The following is a 12,013-nucleotide window of genomic DNA, read 5'->3' on the forward strand; positions in this document are numbered from 1 at the left end:
CAGGAGCAGGAGCAGATGGTATGGCCATGGCACAAGCAGGGGTGCATACCTCCCAACTTTCTTCAGGCAGGAGGGACACACGCACAGCAAAAAGGGGGCATGGCCAACGGGAAAGGGAGCGTGGATTCGCGGGTGGACCCGCGATCGCGAGCCATGCCCCTGTTTTCGTCAGTGAGGGGGCATGGCCAGCGCTCTGTGAGCTGCTGGCATGCCCCCAACGGCAGATTATGAGTCAGGGGGGCCCAGGGCACTTGAGACAGGAACCTTATCTCATTGCTGTGCCTGCTGTGGGTTTGGGGGCGTGGCCTAATTGCGGCCCTCGTTGCCACGCCCCCTTATGCAAATTCAGGGATTTTTTTTTTTTTTTTTTTTTATGGGATTTTGGCCCCTCAGCTAGGGGTAAATCCAGAGGGGGTGGTTGCTCCCCCTACACACCTGCACAGGCAGAAGAAAGCAGGGAGGCTGCTGCCTCCCTGCAACATCACAGACCAGCCAACACGCAGCAGCGTGTGCTGACTGTAGGCATAGGCGTGCGCAGCACATTTTATTAGGGTGTACACCGCTGGAGGGGCAAGTCTAGCACCACCTATTGGGTGTGGCTAGCACCATTTTACAATTAGTGTAAGTGGGGGAGCATAAGAATGCAAATAATGCCTCTCAGCCTGCCCCCCCCTTTCACTCTGTGCCTCTCAGCCTGCCCCCCCCCCCCCCTTTTCACTCTGTGCCTCACAGCCTGCCCATCTTCACTCTGTGCCTCTCAGCCGGCTACCCCTTCCCTCTGTGCCTCTCAGCTGGCTACCCTTTCCCTCTGTGCATCTCAGCCTGCCCCTCCCTTTCACTCTGTACCACTCAGCCTGCCCTCCCTCCTTTACGCTGTGCCTCTCTGCCGGCTACCCCATCCCTCTGTGCCTTTCAGCCTGTCCCTCCGCCTTTCACTCTCTCAGTCTGCCCCCATTCACCCTTTCAGCCTGCACCTCAATCTGTGTGAATCCTCCCTTCTCCCCCCTCCGTTCTCTCACCTGCATGTGAGGCCAGGAGCAGCACCGCGGCAGTCAGTAATCAGACAGGGCAAGGACTCGGAGCGCTGCGCAGTAGTGAGAGTGACAGGCTCGCTGGTGGCAACTCAAATGTGGCGCTGGCCACAGGCCAATCAGAAGCTGCGGTCCGGCAGCCAATCAGTAGCCGCTGCTCCCGATTCGCTGGCGCTACGAGAGCTCCGATTGGCTGGAGACCGGCGCTGCATTTTAATGCCACCATCGAGTCTGTCACTCACTACTGCGCAGCGCTCCCTGCCCTGTCTGATTACTGACTGCCCTGCTCCTGTCCGCCGGCTCACATGTACTCTGCTGCCACCTGGGCCCCCCATGTCTGTCAGGGCCAAGGACAAAGGTTCGACGGTCGGCCACGCGTGCGGGGGGGTAATGGACATTAGGGGGTGCCTGTTCGCACCAGGCACCCCCTGTGCGCACGCCTATGACTGTAGGACAATGCTGCTGTTACTGGCAGGACGGGGGGAGCTTCAGAGCTGGGACAGAGCTACTCCAGCTGGGGGCCCCCCTAAAACTGTGAGGCCCCCTGGGCACACCCTTAATCCGTACCCCCTGGGCCCACCCTTAATCCGTACCCCCTGATGCCCCCTCTCCCTCTGTATCCACTAAATAGACGCTGTGTGCATGTTAAGCAGAACAGCGAGTACAGGAGCTTCCCAACTGCCCCCCCCCCCACCCCGGGAGACTGCGGCCCGCGGGTGGGACAGTGGGACAGACCCAAAAAAATGGGACTGTCCCGCGAAAATCGGGACAGTGGGGAGGTATGGGTGTGTGTGAGGGGGTATGCCATACAGACAGACGGGCACCAGCTCACTGTGTACTTGACCCCCCACATCAGCATACTCAGCAGGGTCTCTCTGACGCGGAGGAGCGTCACTTTCTGGCACACTCCACGCTTCTTAGCTGCAGTTTTGTGGGGCACCTGCCGCTGTGCAGGTTCCATACTGCCTCTGTTATCTCCAGCCCCGGCAACCCCACCGCTAGCTGCAGCACTGCCACCCGCAGTGAGGTGCGCCCAGCTCCTTCACACACTTTAGCCGGCGGGCAGCGCTGCAGAAGTCTGCGCTGCTTGCAGGCTCCGACCCCCTCCTCCCTCCAGCTGCAGTGTCTCCTGGGGGCTAACCAGTCACTCCCAGTCTCCCCTTACCACAGTGCCCGGCAGCCACGAGGTCCGCGCCGCGTGCATGCTATGACCCCCTCCTCCCTCCAGCCGCAACGTCTCCTGGGGGCTAACCAGTCACTCCCAGTCTCCCCTTACCACAGTGCCCGGCAGCCGCGCGAGGTCCGCGGTGTGTGACTGAGGAGTGGGGGGGAGGGATGCGGACGGGCAGAGGAAGCAGGACTCCAGCCTGAGAGTCAACCATGCCAAGTCTCCACCAGCAGCAGATCCAAACAGGTTGGAGTGGAACAGCAGCAGCCAGCAGCAGTGACTCCGGTAAGACACATCTGTCTGTCACCACTGTTTTGTCCGTAATACCAATCTCTCCCGTGCCCTGTGTTCTGTCATGTCCCTGTCACCCCTGGCCTTGCCCTGTCACCCTTATCCTGGCCCTTTCACCCTTATCCTGGCCCTGTCACCGCTATCCTGTCCCTGTCATCCTTATCCTGGCCCTGTCACCCCTATCCTGGCCCTGTCACCCTTATCCTGGCCCTGTCACCCCTATCCTGGCCCTGTCACCCCTATCCTGTCCCTGTCATTTCTGTCCTGGCCCGTCACCCCTGTCCTTGCCCTGTCACCCCTGTCCTGGCCCCGTCACCCCTGTCCTGGCCCCGTCACCCCTGTTCTGACCCTGTCACCCCTGTCCTGGCCCTGTTACTGCATACCCTCCAACTATCTTTTTGGCAGGTACAGTACCCGCAGCGCCTCCAGACCCCTCCCCAATGCACCACACCTCCGCTCCTTCCCCTCCACCACATGCGACACTCCACCCCTCCCCCACACGCTGTGCCTCCAGACCCCCTACACCACCAGCGGCTCCCACTCCCCCACCCCTCCACCACCCACAGCACCTCCAGACCCCCTCCACCATCCACCCCCATATATGTCTCCCCCCACACCTGCCCCCCTCCACCCACACCATCTGCAGACACCCTCCTCCATTCGCGGTCCCCCCCTCACCCACCCACGGCACCTCCGCACCTGCCCCTCCACCACCTGCAGCGCCTCCGGATCCCCTACCCCATCCTCTGCACCACCCGCACCTGCCTCTCCCCCACCGCGGTGCCTCCGGACCCCCTACCCCCGCCCCTTCCCATCCGACAGCACCTCCGGAACCCTTCACCCATCCGCAACAACCCTGCACCTGCCCCTCCCCCGTGGCACCCTGCCCCTCCCCCACCTGCAGTGCCTCCGGACCCCTCCCCCTTCTACAGCCCCCACTCTTCTGTCTCTCCCCCACCCGCAGCACCTCCCAACCCTTCCCCATCCGGGCCCCCCCGCATCTGCCCCCCTCCACCTGCAGCATCTACAGACACCCTCCCCCATCCGCAGTCCCCCCCGCATCCGCTAATTCTGTACATCGTGCCCTGCAGGTGCTTTTCACGCCGTCGCAAGGGGCTGCGCCTCCTTCACCATCGCACGCCCTTTCATTGTGCAATATTTAACCACTAACAAAGGAATGCAGGTAATACTCCATATAATACAAATATTGAACCCCATATAGGCATGCAAGTGTTAAAGGGGCGTAGCCCCTTGCGACGGTGTGAAGAGCGCCCGTAGGGCGCGATGAAGCACCTAGTATATATATATATAAATATATAGTACTGTATATCACCTTGTGTCCACTGACCAGTGGATTCAGCTGGAGTTATTGGCCAGACCAGTCCTAGTTGCTGTTTTAACTCTGTTGCTAAACAAATCCATTAAGGAGCAGGTTTATACGATAAAGAGTTGAGGTGTTTCAGCTTCATGGTTGAGTTCTTTAGATTTTTCAGTATTTCGCTGTGAGACTGCTGAATGTAACTGTCTGATGGAATTGTCTTCAGCCGAGCTGCCTGCAAAACACCTTTTCTTCCAGTGAGCAAAATAGCAGATCATCTGCTGATTTTATATGGCATTTATAGAGGGGAAAAATATATGTATATTTTTCCGTCTTCCCCAATGAGGTGGGCAAGTGTTCCCCTCAGCTGATATGGGTACCATTGACAACCCTGGCTTGGGTAATCAGTACCCCCCCAAACGCCCCCACCACCACCACCCTTAGGCGTCCCTGCGTACAAGCAGTGGTCATTAAATAATGGCCATTCAGCCGAGTGATTTACCATCAGCTATCTGGTACCTTGAGCATCTTCCCTGATATTACTAACACTCAGGCCCGGCGACAGGAGTTGTCAAAGGAGACAGACATACAAGGCCCCAAGGGTCAGAGGGGCCCCGAGGATCATGGAAACAAAAAACGTAGCTGCACTGCTGTCAGTGCTCTTTAAACTTGCTGCTCCGTTCGCCAATTAACTAAAAAACTAACTGGAGGGCCGCACTAGACTCCCCCCCCCCCCTACTCTGTCATTTGAGTAATTCCGGTGTGATGCTGGTGTCATAAGGCCCACGCCCTGCCCCCTCCCTGTCTCTTGCTGCTGCCTCCCACGTCATGTCAGTGCCAGTCTCCGGCGAGCTGCGTGAAGACTCTTATGGCTACATGTCCCAGGCTGTGGCTGGTCACCTCTCCTTTCCCCTCTGCAGCACGCCACATTCTGGCCGTGGAGGGCAGATCGCATGACTCTGGGACAGACATATTTGTGGGGAGAGGCTGACAGGATGCATCTGCTGCCATCTTTGTTCCTGGCAGGAGTAGAGACAGCGCAGGTGTATATTTGTAGTGACTCAGGAGAAGGTACTTTACCTAACTAACCTAACAAAACTATTACCGTTATTGTACGTTTTTCCCAATATCTGTGTGCCGCTGGCTGCATGTAGTGGCATCGGTATGAACTACATGAGCTGATGTTGGGCTCATTATTCTGTGTTGGATTCTACACTGGGTGAACTGTAGTCTATGTAAAAGCAAGGACTGGATTTTCTTTTGGGCTGTCATATGGGGGGAATCTGTATTCTGTGTGGTGGTATTTGGGAGGGCAGTATTTTGTGTTGTAGGGATTATGTAAGCAGAGGGAAGAGGCAGTATTCTAGGGTTTGGGGGATTATGGTGGGGCGAGGGGGGAATTTATGTATGTGTGTGTCTTTGTGTATATGTGTGTGTGTATGTGTGTTTGTATATAAATATATATATATATATATATATGTATGTATATATAATGTATCTTGCATGGAAGGAGGGTGGGGGGTGCAGGGGGCCCCAGAGATGTCCGTGTACCATGCTCCAAGATTTCTGTTGCCGGACCTGCTAACACTTAGCAATGGCTCTCACTGTTAATGGAAACATGCTCTTTAAGTGAGGCTGCCTGTCCTTGAAACATGCCCACACTCATTACTGGGAGACTAACACAATCTGTCTATGCCAATTATGAAAGATCTTTACCAGGCTGGGTATTATCCGTGTGCATCCAATCCAGATTCTACGTTCACACTCTTTGTCACATTCACTGAACTCTCTGCTTGGACAGCGGTGGATATAATCGCCATTTAATCGATACAGGAGTTTTTCTTTTTTGTAATTCAAACGTAAAATTCCTTTCCTGCAACAAATACTTAAAAGAGCAACAAAACAGTTAAACTGATACACAGGGGATGATCATGAGTCAGATAGAGTGGATTTCAGGATACTGCACGTGGGCCAGATGAATACATCGGCGATTGCACATGGCCAGATCACCCTTAAGCACACAGAGTTAACTAATACAGTGCTCAGTCACAGAGTGTGGACAGAGGTGAGACATCTGGTTCATGAGTTGCATCATTATTCAAACATAAATAACTCCAGTTATGAAAAAAGTAATTTTTGACCCAAACTCTCTCTCTGATTGCCGTTGCATCTCTCATCTACTTGAGAGACTTGCCTACACCTGTCTCATACAACCTATTGGCTACACTTAACTCTGGCTTTCATTCCTCACTCCCCAGGGACTGCACTGACTAAGGTGGTCAATTATTTGATCACTGGTAAAGCTAAAGTCCATTACTCCCCTGGATCCTTCTGCTGCATTTAGCTCTGTTGACCACTCTCTTGTCATACAATGCTGCAGCCCTCATCTTTCTCACCAAACGCACTACGTCCACCTCTCCTCTCTTTAAGACCTTCACTCGCTCCCCTTCCCCTTCAGAATTCAATTCAAGCTTCCCACTTACAAAGCCCTCACCCACTCCTCTCCCATCTACTGTACATCTCTGACCTTATCTCCCTTTACTCTCCCACCCGTCCTCTCCGCTAATACACCCCGTGTCTCCTGCCTACTGATTACCTCTTCCCACTCCTACCTCCAAAAGTTTTCACATGCTGCTCCCTTTCTCTGAAATTCCCTACCTCTCCCCCTCAGACTCTCCACCTCTCTCCAAAACTTCAAACAGTAGTGCGTTTGGTGAGGAAAATGAGCCGGGCAGCAGCATTGAGGATACAGTAGATTGGAGTGGAGAGAGGTATTTGTCAGGAATGCCAGTCAGGAGGGGATTACACTAGTCCAGTCTGGAGATGACCAGTTAGTGGATAAGGGTCTTAGTAGCATCCTGGGTGAGAAAGGGTCTGATCCTGGAAATCGTTTTTAGATGAAGACGGCAGGTTTGTGAGAGGTGCTGAATATATGGTTTGAAGGAGAGGGAGGAGTCAAGGATTACTTCAAGACAGCGCATTTGGGGGCTAGAGGAGATAGTAGTGCTATCAATAGATAATGAGATTGTGGGAGGTGAGGTTATGCGGGATGGAGGGAAGATGATCAATTCGGTCTTAGGCAGGTTAAGTTTAAGAAAGCGCTGGTACATCCAAACAGAGATAGCAGAGAGACAGTTGGAGATACGAGTGAGGAGAGCAGGGGAGAGGTCCGAAGAGGAAAGATAGATTTGAGTGTCATCAGCATAGAGATGATATTGGAAATCAAAAGAACTAATGAGCTTACCTAGTGAGGACGTATAGAGAGAGAAAAGAAGAGGACCAAGGACAGAACCTTGGGGTACACATACAGTAAGTGGAAGTGAGGGAGAGGTGGAGTCATGAGAGGAGACAGAGAATGAACAGTCAGAGAGGTGGGAAGACAGCCAAGAGAGGGCAGTATCACGCAGACCAATGGAGTGAAGGATTTGCAGTAGTAGAGGGTGGTCCACAATGTCAAAAGCAGCAGAGAGATCAAGAAGAATAAGTAGAGAGTAGTGGCCCTTAGATTTAGCAGCATGGAGGTCATTGCAGACTTTTGTAAGGGCAGTTTCAGTGGAGTGGAGAGGACGGAAGCCAGACTGGAATGGGTCAAGCAGTGAGTGTGAGCAAAGAAAGGAAGTAAGGCATTTGTAGACAATACGCTTCAGGAGTTTGGAGGCAAAAGGGAGAAGAGAGATGGGTCGGTAGCTGGAGAGAGTGTTTGGATCAAGGGTAGGTTTTTTAAGAATAGGAGAGATGAGTGCATACTTGAATGCAGAGGGGACGGTGCCTGATGAGAGGGAGAGATTGAGAAGGTGGGAAAGATGGGAACAGGCAGAAGGAGAGAGGAAGCAGAGGAGGTAGGAGGGGATAGGGTCAAGTGGGGAGGTGGTGAGGGGATAGGAACTAATGAGGGCCATGACTTCCTCACCAGATGCATGGGAGAAAGATGTCAGAGTTGGTGAGAGGGGTGGTAAGGTATGGGGGGAGGCTGGTTGCTGATGGTCTGGTGTGATGTGATGTCCTGACATATGGAGTCAACTTTGGACGTGAAGTAAGTGGCAAAGTCAAGAGCAGAGAGTAAGGAAGGGAGATGAGGTGGAGGTGGGCAGAGGAGTTGAGGGAGGCAAAGAGGCACCGGGGGTTGGAAGGGAGGAGATGAAGTTCTTGAAATATGACTGTTTAGTAAGAGAAAGGGCAGCACTGAAGGATGAGAAGATAAGTTTGAAATGGAGGAAGTCTGCCTTAGAGCTTGATTTCCTCCAGTGTCGCTCAGCAGTACCTGAGCATTTTTGCAGATATCGGGTGTATTTGGTGTGCCAGGGTTGAAGTGTTAATTTGCAAGGGTGAATAGTGGTTGGTGGAGCAAAAGAGTCAAGAGCAGAAGTAAAGGATGCACTGTATATGGAAGTGGCTTGTTCAGGGCATATGAGAGAGAGAATAGGAGGGAGAGGTGAGTCAAACAGGGAGGAAAGAAATGTGGTGTCAATAGCCTCAATGTTACTTTTAGTGATGGTAGCCTTAGGAGGTAGAGTTGGGGAAGCAGAGAGAGATAGGTTAAAGGAGAGTAGGTGGTGGTCAGAGAGGGGAAATGGGGAGTTGGAAAAATCAGAAATATCACAACAGTGAGTGAAGACCAGATCCAGTGAGCTCCCATTCACATGGGTGGGTGAGGAGGTCCACTGGAAGAGACCAAGTGAAGAGGTGAGGTTAAGGAGTTTAGAGGCAGGGGATTGTGTGGGGATATCGATAGGGATGTTAAAATCGCCTAGGATAATGGAGGGAATGTCAGAAGAGAGGAAGTGAGGAAGCCAAGAAGCAAAGTTGTCGATGAATTTGGAGGCAATGCCAGAGGGGTGGTAAATGACAGCTACTCTAAGATGGACTGGTTGGAAGAGGCGTATAGCATGGACCTCAAATGTAGAGAATGTAAGGGATGGTTCTGGTGGTATGAGTTGGTAGGAGTAACTAGAAGGTAAAAGGACCCCAACACCTCCCCCATGCCGACCCCCAGGTCGGGGTGTGTGTGTGAATGTGAGGCCCCCAGCAGAGAGAGCAGCAGGAGAAGTAGTGTCAGAGGGAGGAATCCAGGTTTCAGTAATGGCTAGTAGGTGCAGGGAGTTGGAAATGAAAAGGTCATGAGTGGGGACCAGTTTGTTACAAACAGATCTGGCATTTCAGAGGGTACAGGATAGGGGGGTATGAGTTTGTGGAGAGATATGAATGAGATTATCAGGGTTGCTGTAGCGATGAGGTGAGATTAACTTTGAGGGCAGGGATGATGAGAGAATAGTGGTGGTGCGGGTGGCTGAGCTAGGAGGGGAAACTGCAGGAGGTGGGCAGGGAGGGAGTTCAGTGTGATGTGGATGGGGGTGTGGGGAGGTAACAGGGAAGGGAGGGAGCATGGCTGAGTTGTGGGGTAGCAGGACCATGGGGCAGAGGTGAATGAAAGTGGGGTAACAGGAAAGGAGGGGAAAGGAAACAGAGGGATGGAGGGGAGACAGTGGAGGGGAGAGAAGATGAGGTGTAGGAGACTAGTGCTATATGAGGGCTCTATCCTACTGTCATGATCAGGGATGAAATCGGCAGTTGGAAGGTATGTGCCTTCCACTGCTGCTCTGCAAAGCAGAACAGTGTTGAACGGGTGCCACATGCGCCTGACATTTATGTGTGCAACACTGAAATCGTACTAGGAAAGGGAAAGGAAATGTCTTTCAGAGCGAGACACACCCCTGTCCCAAACACTTGATATCCAATGTTAGGCGGTGTGAGCATGACAGGTACCACTGCCCAGGGTGCAAGGCCAAGGAGGTGGCACAGCTGCTCGTCCCTTGTGAAAGCTCCCAGCTCGAGTGCTGGGAAACACGACACTGTCAGAGCAACATAGCTGGATTACAGAAGAATAGTGGCTGAGCGACTGAGTATGTGTGTGAAAGTGTGTGGTTGTGTGTGCATGTGTAGGAGGGGGGAAGGGGGGGTATTGCCAACAGCATAAAAGCTCAAGGAGGGGTTTCATAGGAAGTGGCAGAGGGGTTGGCAGTGGTGCACGGCATTGTTGGCTCAGGACTGTATCATTGACTAGGTGCATACGCTACCCTTGCAGATATGGGTGCATTTTGAGATTTTCTTTTTTGGGGCACATTTTACACCTACCCTTTTGCTGCAAAATTCTTCCAGCTCTATATGAGCCCCTACATGTCATTTTGCAGCAAGTAACAGATTGGAATTAACTGCTCTTAGGGGGTTATTCAGGTTTCTTAGCAAACCAAAATAGCACACTAATGGGCAAAGCCATGTGCACTGCAGGTGGGGGGGGGGGGGGGGGGGGGGGTAGATGTATATGTGCAGAGAGAGTTAGATTTGGGTGGGGCGTGTTCAAACTGAAATCTAAATTGTAGTCTAGAAATTAAGTAGCCAGTATTTACCCTGCACAGAAACAATATAACTCACCCAAATCTAACTCTCTCTGCACATGTTACATCTGCCCCACCTGCAGTGCAATATGGTTTTGCCCAATTGCTTACTTTTTTGGTTTGCTAACAAACCTGAATATCCCCTTATTCTTACACTTGTGTCACATGTAGCTATCCTGTGACTACATTTAATGAATATTACAGGTGATATGAGAATCCTGTAGTATGGACAAGCTCATGAATCTCATATTGTGCAAACGCTGCTGCAGTCACATAAAATGGGAGAATATAACAATCTGTCATAGATCCTTTAGTTTTAAGCCCTCAGTGTCCAATATCCTCTCCTGAAGACTTTTTTAAGTCCTGTTCCACTTTCCAGAAAGTCAGTTCCTGGGAGTTTAATGAGTCCAATCTACCTATAACATGGGCAGAAAGCCAAACTCTTCTCTGCAAAAGTGTGTATACAGTGAATATATATATATATCTCCGAACTATCAAACCCAAACAAATTTGCCCGACTCGACGAGGAATCGGAGGATGATTGTGAAGAAATGACGGTGCCGGAGGAGACTGCTCCCTCTAGCATCCAGAGGAGCGGTCCCTCTGGCGCGGTTGAGATAAAAGATAGTGAGGTACCTAGTCAGATGGTGGTGGTAGGGGATTCAATCATCAGGAAGCAATCTGCTACCGGGACCGTGATCGCCGTACAGTCTGTTGTCTCCCGGGTGCTCGGGTGCGGCACATCGCGGACCGGGTAGATAGATTGTTGGGAGGGGCTGGGAAAGACCCGGCGCTCTTGGTGCACGTTGGCACCAATGACAAAGTTAGCGGAAGGTGGGATGTACTTAAGAAAGACTATAGGGACTTAGGAAAGAAACTGAAGGCAAGGACATCTAAGGTAATATTCTCGGAATTATTACCCGTGCCACGCGCTAGTCCAGGGAGGCAGAGGGAGATTAGGGAGGTAAATGTGTGGCTTAGGGATTGGTGCAGGAAAGAGGGGTTTGTGTTCCTGGAACACTGGGCGGACTTCTCAGTCAGGTGCCATCTCTTTTGTCGTGACGGATTGCACCTGACTGAGGAGGGGGCAGCGGTGCTGGGGGGAAGGATGGTTAGAAGGTTGGAGGAGATTTTAAACTAGGAGCCTGGGGGGAGGGTTTAGCTAGAAACTACGGGTCATGCAGTGAGAATAGTGGGGATGGCGGTAGTAAACTAAATGGGGGAGAAGTTGGGGGAAGGGTAAGAGCAGGCGGTAAGGTTACTAACATGGGTACTAAAAGAGATTTTACCAAAGCACTAACCAATGACGATTACAGGTCATCATTGCTACATAAGGTGAAAGATGTCCCTAACGCAAGGGGAAATACTTATCTTAGTTGTATGTATGTAAACGCCAGAAGCATTACTGGTAAAAAGGGTGAACTATAAATACTTGCAGCAAGCAAACAGTATGATATTATAGGCATTACTGAAACTTGGTGGGACGAATCTCATGATTGGACAGTCAATCTAGAGGGCTATACACTGTTTAGGAGAGACAGACTAAATAAAAAGGGTGGAGGGGTGTGTCTTTACGTAAAGCCGTTTTTAAAACCTGATATATGGGAAGATATTCAGGAGGGGACTGTAGACACTGTCGAGACATTATGGGTAGAAATTGCATGCGGGGAAAAAGGAATAAAAAAGTTAGTATTGGGTGTATGCTATAGGCCGCCTGGTATCAACGCATCTGATGATGAATTGTTACTAAAGCAAATTGAAAGAGCAGCAGGAGTAGGAGACATAGTAGTGATGGGAGATTTTAACTATCCAG

This window comes from Pseudophryne corroboree, chromosome 4 (genome assembly GCF_028390025.1).
Source record: "Pseudophryne corroboree isolate aPseCor3 chromosome 4, aPseCor3.hap2, whole genome shotgun sequence".
NCBI lineage: Eukaryota > Metazoa > Chordata > Amphibia > Anura > Myobatrachidae > Pseudophryne > Pseudophryne corroboree.